The 14,303-nt window shown below is 44.4% G+C and overlaps 1 long non-coding RNA gene across 1 annotated transcript; it reads left to right on the forward strand.

The window, feature by feature from the left end:
- Positions 1-6,996: 6,996 nt before the first annotated feature.
- Positions 6,997-13,803, forward strand: LOC144148184 (uncharacterized). The gene is made up of 3 exons (XR_013317995.1): positions 6,997-7,083; positions 12,377-12,513; positions 13,701-13,803. It is a non-coding gene; the product is annotated as an uncharacterized LOC144148184 (long non-coding RNA).
- The last annotated feature ends 500 nt before the right edge of the window (positions 13,804-14,303 follow it).

The following is a 14,303-nucleotide window of genomic DNA, read 5'->3' on the forward strand; positions in this document are numbered from 1 at the left end:
ATTGATTGATTGATTGATTGATTGATTGATTGATTGATTGATTGATTGATTGATTGATTACTTGCTTGCTTGCTTGCTTGATTGATTGGTTGGTTGATTGATTGATTGATTGATTGATTGTTTGATTGATTGATTGATTGATTGATTGATCTATCGATTGCTTGATTGATTGGTTAATTGATTGATTGATTGATTGATTGATTGATTGATTGATTGATTGATTGATTGATTGATTGATTGATTGATTGATTGATTGATTGATTGATTGATTGATTGATTGATTGTGGGGTTTAACGCGCCGACGCAACGCAGGCGAGGAGGCACGCTTAGTGGAGGCCTCCGGATTAATTTAGACCAACTGGGGATCTTTTTTACACGGGCGTTTTCGCTTTTTGCCTTCATCAGAAAAGCGGCCGCTGCGGCCGGGAATTGAACTCGCGTTCTAGGGATGAGCAGCCAATGCCTTAGCCACTAAGCCGCCTCGGCGGGTCTATTTACAGCTTCTCAATCGTATTTTGCAAAAAGGATTAGGCACACATGGAAGCTTATTAAAGCAGGTCTTTTTTCCGCGTGAACTTTACAGAAAGCATGATCATCACACGTACATGTCTCAATCGCATTTACTTTCTTTATTTTTCAAATTTAGAAGGCTACTTAATTGGATGCACGGCTACATTAACCGCGCGCGTTCGCACGATAGTAGCGTGCTATTGATAAGAAAACTACCCGCAGGAGGTTAATCAATGACATTCACAACCTCGTTGACCGCGCACATTCGCCCGATAGTAGCGTGCTATTGATAAGAAAATCACGCGGACGAAGAATGCGGGAGAGCATTGCGGTGCATAAAAGACTTCTACGAAACAGCGCTAACGAGAAACATCAGAGTATTCCCGTAGGGCTGGATGCAGATGAAATGTATTAAACAAGAGTGCCTTGATTTTTGACGGTAACTCTCTCGGCATTAGATTAGTGCGGAAAAACAATTTGCGCACCACATATTTACAAAGGTGATTTCGCGCAGTCAATCGACTGACCACCACAACTACGAGCGAAAACATTCGCATATCTGCGTAAACAAGCGCGCACGGCATGCTCAGTAAGCGGACGGCAGGTGCTACGGCGAATTTTCCCTTTACATCACGCAGAAACGGCGGGGAAGTGTGCACTTATAACATTTTAATACTAGTAATGCCATCGAGACCCAAAACAAACGGAGACCCTTAGTACTTAAAGATGAAAGGTGATCGCCGACGTCTTCGTCGCGCGATTAGCGCAGCCGAACGCGACGCACGAGCAGACCATTTCTGCTTTCTACACCTTTGGAGCATCCATCCGCGAACGACAATCGAACGAAGACGAGTTCTGTTTTTTGGCAAGAGAGAACTCGGAAGAACGACTTACGGGGCACAAAAAAATTCATTGTGTCGTCTGTTTATTTTAGTTATTTGCGCCGAAGAATGTAAATAATTAGGAGATGTGTGCGTCCACCGGCGCACGCACAAAAGACGTGCGTAGCGCTTAACTAGAAACACGAAGAGGGGGGCATAACCCAAACCAGATGCGTCGAAATGAAAGCGCGCAAGAAAAGCTCGGTGCGCTTGAAGCTAGCCGCATGAGAGAATCAACTTGCAAAACAAAACAAAGCAAAACAAAGCAACACAAAAAAAGAACGGAAGCAAAAATATAACGTAACCCGCCCCTAAAACAAGTACATGTGCGACGGGTACAATGCATCTGCGACTGCGCAACAAGTTTTCTGCCCACGGCAAGATGGCGGCCGTCGGCGTCAGTTTTGGAGCGCCATCTCCACTCCAGAAGTTTGATACAACCTCCTTGGTTGTAACCTCTTTCTCAAAATGAACCAAATTAGCACGCACTAGAAGCTGCGGCAACTGGCTTCGCGAACTTTGCGTTTGTACTCCCCACTTCCCGTCTGAATGAGTGTGATCTGGGGAGAACAGCAAGCGAAAAATACCGTCACGACACTGGGCAGAGTATTCTGCTCTGTGTACTTGGATGCCACCGGCCGCTCCCCTCGCGGCGCAATCTCACTTAAACTCGGTCTTTTAATTTTCTTTTTTTTTGCGAGCTGTTGACGCGGCGGTACCCACGCGAAAACCTGGACCACTCCGGGCACTCCTCACCAGTCGTACGCTGATGTGCGCTCGCCTGGGCTGCATTTTGTGAAAGGCTTAACGGTGGAACTAAAAACCTAAACTGTTCTATTATTTAAAATGCGAGGAAGGGCGTCTTGTTGTATTTTTTTTATTCAAAGGGGGTAGCTACGTATCCAGCATTATCATATCTGGTACCAATGTCACCGTTAAGCCTCACCGTTAAGCCTCACATTGGCATGCGCAAAAATTGTTCATCATTTTTAAACCACAGACAATCTCTCCACCTTCACGACTATCCTACACTTATGAGAACGCAACGAACAGGTTATTCCGCCGCACTCGTTTTTAACCCTGTGCTTTGATCGTACTAACTTATTCAAACTTTGTTTTAGGTCAAGCTTTTACTGGCTGACAGATTTCGTCGTCGGTGCTGCTGCTTACGCCTTACGTCAAAAACTCGTCCTTATCCTCCTTGCGTTCCACCTTCCGAGCAGGTGGTGGTCGGAAACCTATCGCCCTTACAGGTGGCACCCTGGATCCCGGAAGACTCCACCAAATCACAGGTGCTCCCTCCCTCGGGAGAAGTGAAGGGAAAGTTACCTTGGTCGACGCAACCCGTTTTTCTCCATTTCAGTACCCGCTGTTCCATGGGTATCCAGCGCTTGTTCTGCTCCGCCATGGAACAGGCACCCGTAAAAGAAGTAGCGGGAGCGGGCCAGTGCACGTGCACCTTCTCAACGAGCTAATCGTGAATTGGGGCAATCGGAAAGCCAGGATGAACCAGAATTTCGGGCCTCCGAAGATGCTCAGCGAGCACAGTTTCGGCGCCTGATTTGACCGTGATTTAACAAGAGATTTGTTTATGTTATACAGGGTTGCACAAGCTTCGCGTGAACGTTTGTTCGCGGAAGCGGAAGGGTCTCAATATTTTTAACCAGGCCATAGAACACTGAAACAGTTTTCTTTGGAGCAGCTCGGGCTCACTAAACCTCATTCAAGCAGTTCTATACTTTCGCTTTGATCCATATAAATTTGCTCGCCATCAACGCTCCCCAGTGTTTTTCTCCTCGGTGTTCTTGCAAGACATTGTTGCTCACGAGTATTATATCATTCGCCCGTCGTGCTTTCGCATCTGGGAAGCAGTAACTTGAAATGTATAAATCATCCGATCCAAATAAATGCAGAATAGTCAAATATGGGCAAATGAAACAAAGCAGTTAAGAATGAGTGGGGAAGGCATTGGCGAGAGTTCATCAATTTTTTCAGAGTGAAGCCGGTTTATTTTTTGGTCATGAAGTAACGGCAAATATGCACCTCATGACCATGACTCTGAGGCTAGGATTTTAGGAATACGGGTCTCACGCTGTATCAATTAGGTTCATTCTGCGTCACAATTTATTCTGCCTTTCCGCCGTGGTTATGGCAGCGGCACTGATGTGGCGTTAGCGGTAAACAAGCAAAGAAACAGGCCAACGCCTAACCATTAACGTACGGGCAGTTTTTATAATGTGGTGCACTTTAAATGGTTTATAAAAGTCTTTTTAATAAATTTTCTGTGTGGTTGTGGTATTTTGTTATGTTGCGGTTCCTAATCGCGGTGTCACTGATCAGTAGTTACCTGCTCCTCGGACGTACATATGACGCGTGGGGTACGCATAGCGAAGTAGGGCTGGTGTTTGGCATTGCCCCGTAGACACTCCTCCATCGGAACTGCCGGTCGCCCCCTGTCCGCCGTATGGCTTGATCGGGGCTTCACGCCGCTGCTCACCGCCCAGCCGGCTTACCAATAGCGAGGTAAATCCAACCACACTATCTGACCTTACTTCTAACTCCTGTCTAACACCGGCTTTTCACGCACGCTTATCCATGTCTAAGGGACAATGTTCTCCGTAGACAGAACCTCCCTCACTGAATGTACATGAAGGCCCCCTTTACAACAAGAACCATTAATATTTGCTTCTTCAGCTGCATATCTCGTCAAAATAATACAGTTCTCTACCGTTCCTCCCACTTAAGTGCCTCCACGTTTGACTTGAAAAATGCGCGATAACGGATAAACGGGAAATACGTAAACGACTTAATGTTCGCGGAGGACGTAGTCTTCTTTGTTGAGACTACAGAACATTTGCCGAAACTGTTCAGGTATTCCAGATAGAAAGCGTAGACACAGGGTCGAAAATAAACACGAAAAATGATTATCTATGGATGTCTAATCATGCGAAAATCGTTCTTTGCAGCATACCTAAGGAGAAATGGCAACAAGCGAAGCACTATTGACTACCTTGGCGAGGTCTTGCGCTGTGATACCTACCACGACAAACAAATCTGGCGCACATTAGCCATGGGTTCGCCTTTACACGACACATCCAGCCTCACCGAATTAAACAAACCAGCTACTGGTCTCACCAATATTATATGCAACGACTTCTTACTGCTGTCAACTTGTCTCCTTATTAAAGTACTTGACAAAATTATTCGCGTTACACCCAGTGAAGGAAGTTGTATTATCTGTATTATGTCCACGGTGGTGCGCCATTGCGACTATATTTATGTTACAGTATAGGTAACGTTTTTTTTTGGTCGAAACGCCTTCGCTTCAGCGGCCCCGCATTTCCCCCTGTGCAGACGATTTTCCGCATATTTAATGCTCGGGCTTCGCGTCGCGTCCCCGTACTGCGTCCAGGGCCGCTGCAACACCACGGGCGCGAACTCCTTCTGGCACCGCCGCTGCTCTAACCGCCCTTCTTCCTAACAACGCGCTATTCCCCACCACATTAAACACTTCCGTTTGAAGCTGGCCACCTTCGTTACAAATGCGCAGCTATGACGTGTCTTGCTGCTAGGGACACCAAATTTCCCTTTCCTTTGTGGCTTGGCTCCGCTCTCCCAAGGTTTTATTCTAGAAGGCCACTACGTGTTTGTAAGGTTTTTGTGTTTGCTAACAGCTATTTGCTTTTGCTGCTTGATTTCGTATCCAGTTAAGGCTGCCGAAAATAAGAACGTTTTATTCTCTAAGTGTATAAAAAATTGACAGACACTGAAACTGCTGCTATTTCGGGTAGTTTGGTGACGTTGGCCCGTCAAATGATCCCGAACTGCTCGAGAGCCCCTTTGAAAGTGCAGCTCTTCCCTGCAGCGCAGTGGCTTGTGAAGGCCGCGCGACTTTTGCAAGCTTCATCAGGGCTGAGGATGGTTCTTCGGAGCCTAATCCTTCGCCTTCAGCATTGTGGGCTGATGCTTCCACTTTTCCCCTTTTTGTTAAGAGACGATGGACGCTGCTTCAGGGAATCTAAAGCGGCCGGCCTGTTTTTATTTAGAGGGACCGGTTCAAGTTTCAAGTTTATTTTTCCAACATTACAGTGTTGGGGGTCCACCAGGCGAAAAATCGGTCAGTGACCACTTGAAGGGTGCCTGGCCGCCCGTAAATACAGCAGCTGTTTGGCAGCGGTTACAAGCATACACATGGTAATATATACGTGAAATTAACAGATGTATACAGATGTAAAAACACACCTCTATAAGAACAACAATGCATAAGTGTACACACTCTTAGATAACATTATTCATGACATACATTAAGTAACAATAGAAAAAAATGCATAATCACAATAAACACAATTAGAAATATACCAGAACCAGCTATGCCTTATACAAGGCATGTGACACTTCACTGTGTGAAACAAAAAGCAACCAGAACAAACAATAAAATCCTATGCAAGTGCACAAAAGTAAGACCAATAACTATATGGCAACAAAATATTTTCAAATATTCGTCTTCGTACACTTTCTGTAGTCGATACCATCTTTTTGAAATTGGTGAAGGATCGAGGGTATTGCAAGGACTGTAAAAATACCCGGTGCGCCGAAGGGGAACGACCCACCTGTCACCGCTGCGTGTGCGAGAGTCGCTTGTTGGAGGAGTAATGCCTGAAATTGTTCCAATAAAGTTTCTGAACTTGTCATTAGAAAAAAGATACGAATTAAGTAGACGGAAATCATAGAAATTCCTCGCGCTAACTACTTCACGTCGGGAAAACAGCGGTGCACTAGGATCTCTGAAAGGGACATTTGAAATAAATCGAAGTGCTCTGTTTTGCAGGCGTAATATTAAATCTAGGTTAAGCATCGTAGATGTTCCCCTCCATGGGTGGCAGTAAATGTGGGTAGCAAATAAGACGTGGTAAATTTTTAGCTTAATGTGTTCCGGGAGAAAATGGCGACATCGCCATATCGCACCAGCGGCGGATAACAGGGATCTAGCTAGCGTTTCCACGTGAGACGTCCATGTGAGGTCTGCAGAAAAGGTGATACCTAGTATTTTATGTCTGTCAACTATTTAAACGGGCAGAGAAGAGAGGCAGGCGCCTGACTTTGCAGCAGTTACAGGGATAGATCCGGGAGGTACTTGCCTAAATGTGCAGCCCAACCCACAGAGGCAGTCTCAGCGGTTGTCAAAACTAGGCTGACTTCTTCTTTCTGTAAGGGGAGCGATTAGCTGATTCCTATAGCGAACTTCGCAGCAGTACACGTCGCCTCACATAATGTGAGGAGAATATAGCAGACACGCAGACAGTATCAGCTGCTGCAGGTTTTTCAGAGTTATTCTATAACTATTGCGGTCATTCATTAAGATAAGTACAGATGAGGATACACAGGCCTTTTTATCTGAATACAGTGTTTGCACTAGCCATTCGGCTGGCCTATCACGTGGTTGTATGCTATTGTTGAGTAATAACCTTGATGCGACTGCCCTTGCTTGCAAACTGGATGATGCGGGGCGGTTTGTCTACTGCGACGTTGACATGTCGGGAAGTGAATGGCGCATTATTCTTTTGTATGCCCAAAAAATTGACTGACAGGAGGAGTTTCTTCATGTGCCTTGCTCAATGTTTGTGCACCCGGGGAAGTTTGCTACTGCTAGGTGATTTTAACGGTGTGTGTACTCAGGAGCATCCTTCGGCAGGTAACTGGCGCTATAATTCCAGTGCCGTGGTTCTCAGTGACCTGATTGGTGAATGCTGCCTAGTTAATATACTAAACGCTTTAGGAAAGACTGTGCACTTTACGCATGCTCATCGTTTTCCTAGTGCAAGGCACGACCGATTTTACGATTTCGCATGAAGGTGCTCCATTAGGCGTGATTATGTTATTAGGTCAATATTTTTTTCTGGTCACCGAAAGGTCTCTGCACGGAGCTGTCCACAGGGATGGTGCGCTCTTCCCATCCCTTGCGAACTGTGGGAACGGAACAGTAGTGTACTCTTGGACGGACTTTCTTAACTCACAGTAGCAGCTTGCTTGAAAGATACATTCTTAGTATTAGTATTTTACTTAGTATTTTCCAAACCTTAGTATTTTTAAAACTGGGAACTTTTTAAACAAAAGTATAAAACCTTCAGTTAGAGGCGTCAGCTCGTAATTTTTATTGAAGCGACTACGCATGCCGGAACTCCGGAGTTCCCTGATACAATTGCGTTAGGCTGAAAAAGCTGAGGCCGGAACCTTTTTTGATGAAATGTGTAATGTTAAAACTGAGATGCAGCAGCATATGACTGAAAAATATCAGAGAGCCTTTGTTCGTTCAAGAACACACCGATTTTTGCAGGATCCGCAAACAGGATTCACAATTGTGGATGGAAGGTAGTCGGCACTAGGAAAACTTGTAGTTGAAATCGAGTATGGTGGCTAAACGTTTTTTGATACACGCGGTATACTTTGGGCATTTTGTTCCATTTATGGAAAACTCTTTATTGGAAACACGGGTACCTATAGTGCGCCTTCTTTTAATGTATTCCTCCAGCCTTTTAGTGTGATCAGTGACGACCAGCGGGCTCTTGAAGAAAGACCAAATATGCCTGAACAAGGGAAATGTGCCATTTCAAGCCTGAAAACCCATAAGTCACCTTGACCTGATGGCCTCACATCGGAGTTATACCGAAAATTCTGGAGTGTTCTGGCACCTTCCTTACAAGATGTATTTACAAAAGGCCTACGAACGTGACGTTCTGTCAGCAATATTTTACCGGGGTTATACCGTACTATTCCCTAAAAGTGGAAATGCAGAAAAAAGGGTGGATGGTTACAGGTGAATGTCCCTATGTTGTGTGGTTTACAAGACATTGGGAGAAGGTGCTGGCATGCAGGCTACAGAAAGTAATCACACGTCTGATACCTTTGCAACCAACTAGCGGGATTCAGGGGCGGGCGGAGCAATAACACGAACGTCCATATTGTTCGTTCAGTAATGGAGTGCGTATTGGATGGTGCTGGGCAGGTTGCGCTCCTTCAAATTGATCTTGATAAAGCATTTGACAGGGCCAGCCGGTCGTTCCTACTCGCTGTTCTTGAGTCAGATGGGCTTAGGGAATCTTTGTATAAAGGTATAGCTCTGTTACAAACGCTGTATGACCTGGTTGATCATTTCCCGCGAACTCTCTACGCCTAGCACCCTTAGATTCTCTGTACGGCAAGGTCGCGCGTTATCACGACTTTTATTCGGTTTGTACTTTGAGCCCCTGTGCATTAATACTCTCCAAATCAGTGTAATTCATGGTTTCTCATTCGCAAACTTTCAGCCTATACAGATGATCTTTCCTTTTTTTGTAAGGACAGGAAAACTGTTTTCGAGGCAATAACGCTGACACAGCGGTTTTGCGATGTGAGTGGAGCTAATGCGAACCTTGAACAATCAAGAGGTTTATAGAAGTGCTGGTGGGGTACACAGCCGCGTCAATATGGAGGCATAACATGGGACTCTGAAACAATAGAGTACATTGGGGTTACTCTACATCAAATTCGAAACAGTGTACCTCATTGGTCTCCTGCAGTTAATGTAGTGAAGCGTAAAATGCAGGCATGAATGGGCCGGGAGGTGTCTATATTGGCACGTCGAAAACTGTGTAATGTCTTTCTCATTTCCAAACTTGTTTATGTTCATCAGGTCCTTAGTTGTGCACGAAATAAGGTTCAAGCATTTCATGGAGTGTTGGCTACCTTCGTATGGCGGTCCAAGCGGGGGCCCATACTCCGCCATATCCTCTTCATCCCGTTAAGGTCTGGTGGTGTTGGATTGGTGCATTTGATAGTTCTTCAGCTCGTCCCGCTGTTCTTCTTTTTCAAAAAGGCTGATAATGATCTTTAAAGGTTCTTATTAAGCGTAAATGGAGTGCTTCTCTGCCTTGTTGTTTGCTCCAGCCCACATCGCAAATGCTAAGCTGATCCAACCCACCCACAAGTTTGCTCCAACCCACATCGCAAAGATGTTGCTGAAACTTTCAAGTTTCTTATTTTGCGGTTTTCTCTCGAGTATCTGTACGGTCTCTCTTGAAATGAATTGACGTTTGTTTTAATTGAAAGTTTATTTCCGTGCCAAGAAACCGCCAACTATATCTGAAGATTTTGGATAATAGTGTGTTGGAGGGCGTCAAGAACGTGTCCATCCAGGCGGCTGCAAAAACTTCCTTGGTTAAGTTGCACACATCTACGTTGCCTGTTAAAACTTGGCTCAGTAGTAAATATGTATATGTGACTTGTTCTGGCAACTGTCGCTTGTGTAACCAGCCCTAATCAATTGATCACTGCTTTGTTTTATGTCGGGATGCTCTGTTCTTTTGGGGAAGGTGGTGGGCGAATGTTCTGTAGCGGTCTCTTAAAAAGGACATAGACATCACCCCCTACAGTATACCATTTCTGCCTGTAACGATGAAATGCTCCGTGCCCTGCGACCTTTTCGTGGTGATCGGATTGGTTAGCTATGGAAGTGTCACAAGATTGACTGGAATGCGGAGGAATGTCTTTGAACTGTGTCAATTTTGCGCGAACAATTTGCACTTTTGTATGGTGTCTATGCGTCGCAATACCATCCTCCGGACTTTTTGCATCTTCTTGAGTCGTGTGTGTGCCTGCCCGACTATTAAAATATGTGTCTTTGAACTTACGGTTATTTTAGTTGGGGTTGGACTTAAAAGCTTTTCGGGATAGTCTTCCATGCAGTAAAGGAAAAAAAGACACTGAAGCTGCTGTAACACGCAGCTTACGTCTGATAATCAGTCACACTGACTGTCACTCAAGACTCTCGCAGTTTCAACCGCTGCTCTCAGTATCCAACCTTAGGTTTTCTTCTCTTCCGTCGAAGTGGTTTGCAACCGGATATTGGCTGGAAGAGGCTTCGCCACAACGTTCACTTGTACCCGCTTCCACATGTCCGAAGTCCCCATTGGGATAGTCAGCGGGGACGCCTTACGTAGCTTTCCCGATGTGCTCCTTTTTCTGTCGTGTAGCGTCGTGCGTCAATTATGTCCACTTTAGCCTCCACTGCTGTCGTTCCCCCGCTTTGGCCTGGTCTTGCATAATGAGCTGAGGGTTTGACTCACAGAGCACACTATAGATGGCGCGGCGAATTTACTCAGGATTCCCCCCGGGCTGGAGGTCCTCACGCCGGTGGTCACGTCGGTGGGACTATTCCGTCGGCTTGGTCATCTGTTTAGCGACAGTTGTTTTCGGCCTGTAGTGGCATAGATTCGTCTCCATATCACACTTTCTTCGAACGCCTTAATTAACTTGTTCGAAAGAACCTCCTGGGCAATCCAGAACCCGACGAAATTATATGGTCGTACGGCAAAGATACGTTAAGTATTGGCTTCCATGGAGGGAAAACAAAATAAAGAGACCACATACAGACATCTGGCCGCTGACGAAACGCTAGAGAAACGACTGCTTGCTGCGAATGGGATTGCGTTTTAAATTGGTGAATGCCAACTCAGTAGTGTTTTAACAGGTATTACTAAAAACGAAAGAAGAAAGTCGTTTTGATACATAGCAATTATTAAAGTCCCCTTAGTTTTCTGGCAATTCAAGCTTATTCAACTAACGAATTTAATTCTGCATAAAGGGGAATCACTCAGCTCACATGCCCAATTGTTTAGGTGTCGGCCTTTGTGTCGGGCAGTGGTGCAGCTCCAAGCTAGCACATCGGGATGGGTAGGTTCCGCTGTCTCACTCTTCAAAATACGGCCATCTACGTTTTCTTGTTCCGACTCACGGCAGGGCTACATCGGCGGCGTCCGCCGCTCTAGCGCATCCGTGGCCGACGCGGCTGCTGCGTTCGGGAACACCGCCCTTGCGAATTCCAACTAAAGGCTGGAAAAACATCTGCTTTCACTCTTTGTGGAGCCACATATGTCGCATCGGCAATGGATTTGGTGCATGGGCAATTGTTGTGGTTGTCGTTTAAAGTTTTGCTTTCCAACAACCTTCACAGCTTCGATTGGAGCAAATATTTTTGTCTTGCCTACTTGTTTATATATTTGCCTGTGTTAATAGAAATGTAATTTATAGTTGGTGCTCGTGACAGCTATTTCATCTCTTAAAGTATTCCTTTTGCCTGAAGGTTTTTACCATTTAATGAAATTTCACCAAACATGCACGGAATAAAAAGATGCCTAGCTACCACTGGCAAGTAAATTTGTGTTGCGGCTGGAGTCATTGCATTTACCTTAAAAATTTCTGGAAACTGGTTTGATTGACATTGTAAATTTTATCTCTACTTGAATGCAATAAATTAAGCTTACTCGATGTACATGGAGAATTTTTTTCTGAAGTAAATACGCCTTTAAGTTAGATATGTAGTTTTACCTGCTAAAATGCGCAACGAATAATTGTTCACAATTTTGTCTGCTCACGCGGCTAAAGAGAAGAAAACGCCATTGGTACAAAGCGTCCGTACGGAAGTTGAATAACTAAATAATATGGGGCTGCAGAACAGTCTGATCCAATCTTAAAGCATTTACTAGGGTGTATGTTAACATGAAAGACGTCATACACGTCGTCACCGAGGACGGCGGCGCAACAGTGAACAGCACAATGCATTGTGTGTGCTTTTCGAATTCGAGTGACAACTCGAATAAATATCCGTAACTATGGGAAAGTAACTTTGAAATTGTGAGATGACATACATTCATAGGGAAAAATTTATGGCACCCATCATCCTGTCTTGCAAACCCATTTTATAGATCATTGCGGAGAGCAAACGTGGAGTCAAGTTTTATTATTAGGGTAAACCGATGTGGGCATAAAATCGAGAATTTGAACGACACGTGGCATTGTCGGCGTTAGTAAACCTGCAGGGCACTCTTTTTAACTCCCCAGAGAACATTCGGTGGTCTACGGTGACTATTCAATCAAGAAGAGAATGGTTGTGCAGTTGAATATAATTTCAGAAACAATGAGAAAGGCTGTGGGCATTGTTTTTCTCGAAGGATGAAGAAGCTGCGCAGTTCGGCCCGAGGAACAAGCGCCTGCAGCTGCAGACGTCTGTCACAAAGCCCTTGCAATGCAAGTACCTCCGCGGACACGCTGTTAGTGCGTCTACCAAAGACGGTTACTATTCACAGGGGTGAGATCGTCTGAACATTGCATAAATGTATCCATGTAGCTTATTGATCATGCTCTATAAGTAAGACTAGATCGTTACTGGTAGGAAAGATTTGGTGACCTGTGTGCTCATCAAGTCGGCTTCGATAATCTATAATGTATGATTCAGGATAACGTGGGCGGTTCTTCTTTGGGGAGTGGGAATTCTTTGCCATAATACTTTTTTCAAATTTCCCAATTTTGAAACCAAAAGTTTCCAAACAGACAAAGCTATTTCGTATTTTGAAAGCTCCGCCGAGATAAAAGATGTTTTGATAGCAGTGTAAGCATGAACTACGCCTGTGAGAGAAGAGCGACACCCATTTCCTCTGATTGACAGCTTCCTCCACACAGAGTCTACGTAATTTTTTACTGCACTTGTCTTTAACGAACTTTCTACAATAACACTCTTTACGCAGAAATATTAATTCTAAACCCTTTGGTATGTGCCCTGGATATACTAGTTTGTCTGAAGGGAAAAGCACGTCACTCGCTCACTGTTCCAAACGAACAATTTGAACCTAGTCGCTACAGTTCACGCTTCTGCACATATTCTTAATCGACAGTTATGAAGTCCAATGCTTTACCAACATGGAAGCAAGTGTTTATATTTCTCTGCTCTCAGTAATCACGGCAAGTAGTACCAGAAACGTTTTGACCGCTTAAAAGGATCCAGGATGTTACACCAGTAAAAGCTGTCTTTTTAAAACGGGTTTATATATAGAGGCGCCGAGTAAATCCGCTTCACCGAATGAAAAATTCGAAGGTATACATATACTGCTCCGTACTAATGTAGGCTCAAACGTTCATACGGTTCAGTTAAGGTTTAGCGGCATATTTGAAGGCTGCGCCTCTCAAAATGTTTCTAGCCCATGCCAAATTCTTTTTTCTGTGTCAGGCGTCGTCGACACATTCCGTGCCGCATAACAAAGCTTCGTATATCATTTTGTCGCTTTCGTTTGGTAATGCCAGGAAGGCTCCGCTCAAGGATGTATTAGGCGCCAAGATAAGATTAAAAAACATTCTTGGTTTTATATATTTAGAGTTTTTCCTTAGAATCAAATTCACATTTTCCCAACACCTGCTTTTAGAAATCCACATTGTAGTGCCTTTGCGGGTTTTTGAGACAAAGTAACACTATTAACTAATTTATTTTTGAATAGCCTGTAGATAATTCAAACACCAAGAGCAACCAGAAATACTTGCGTTCTATGCAAGCGGGTATAAAAAAAGCAGTATGTTCTACACTGCAAACGCCTTGGCCCAAGAGAAGTAAGTTTAAAGTAATTTTGTCGGAAGCTACTAACTGAGTAGCCGAGATGGTTTAGGGGAATCCATAGACATAGCCAAAATATCTGGTGTTGTGCCCAGGCAATGCCATAAAAGTATCTTGATGACACGCATTGTGAACAATATCGCGAATTTAATAAAAACGGTTCAAGGCAAGAACTTAACTTCGTTTGATTGGTCATTTCTAGCCCCTGTAAATTATTCGAACTCTATTCCGTTCCAGGAGACATCGTTCGTTAATAGACGATGCATAAGAAAATATTCAATCTAGATAATTGTTGCGATGCTGAAATTACCAGTGTATTGGGGACACTGAAAACGTGTTTACAAGTCTCGTATGTGCCCATTAGGATTTCAGTGGTACGGTCCGATAAAGCTGGTGACTCAGTATATCCCAGGTTAACCATTCTTGGCGGTTGTTTGTACAGCTTTAATAAATCGCAAGAAGTAAAGCAGAACCAACTAGGCTTGACGACAATGTTT

The sequence above is a fragment of the Haemaphysalis longicornis genome, unplaced genomic scaffold (genome assembly GCF_048455015.1).
Source record: "Haemaphysalis longicornis isolate Haplotype H1 unplaced genomic scaffold, Haemaphysalis longicornis Haplotype H1 scaffold_8, whole genome shotgun sequence".
Lineage (NCBI taxonomy): Eukaryota > Metazoa > Arthropoda > Arachnida > Ixodida > Ixodidae > Haemaphysalis > Haemaphysalis longicornis.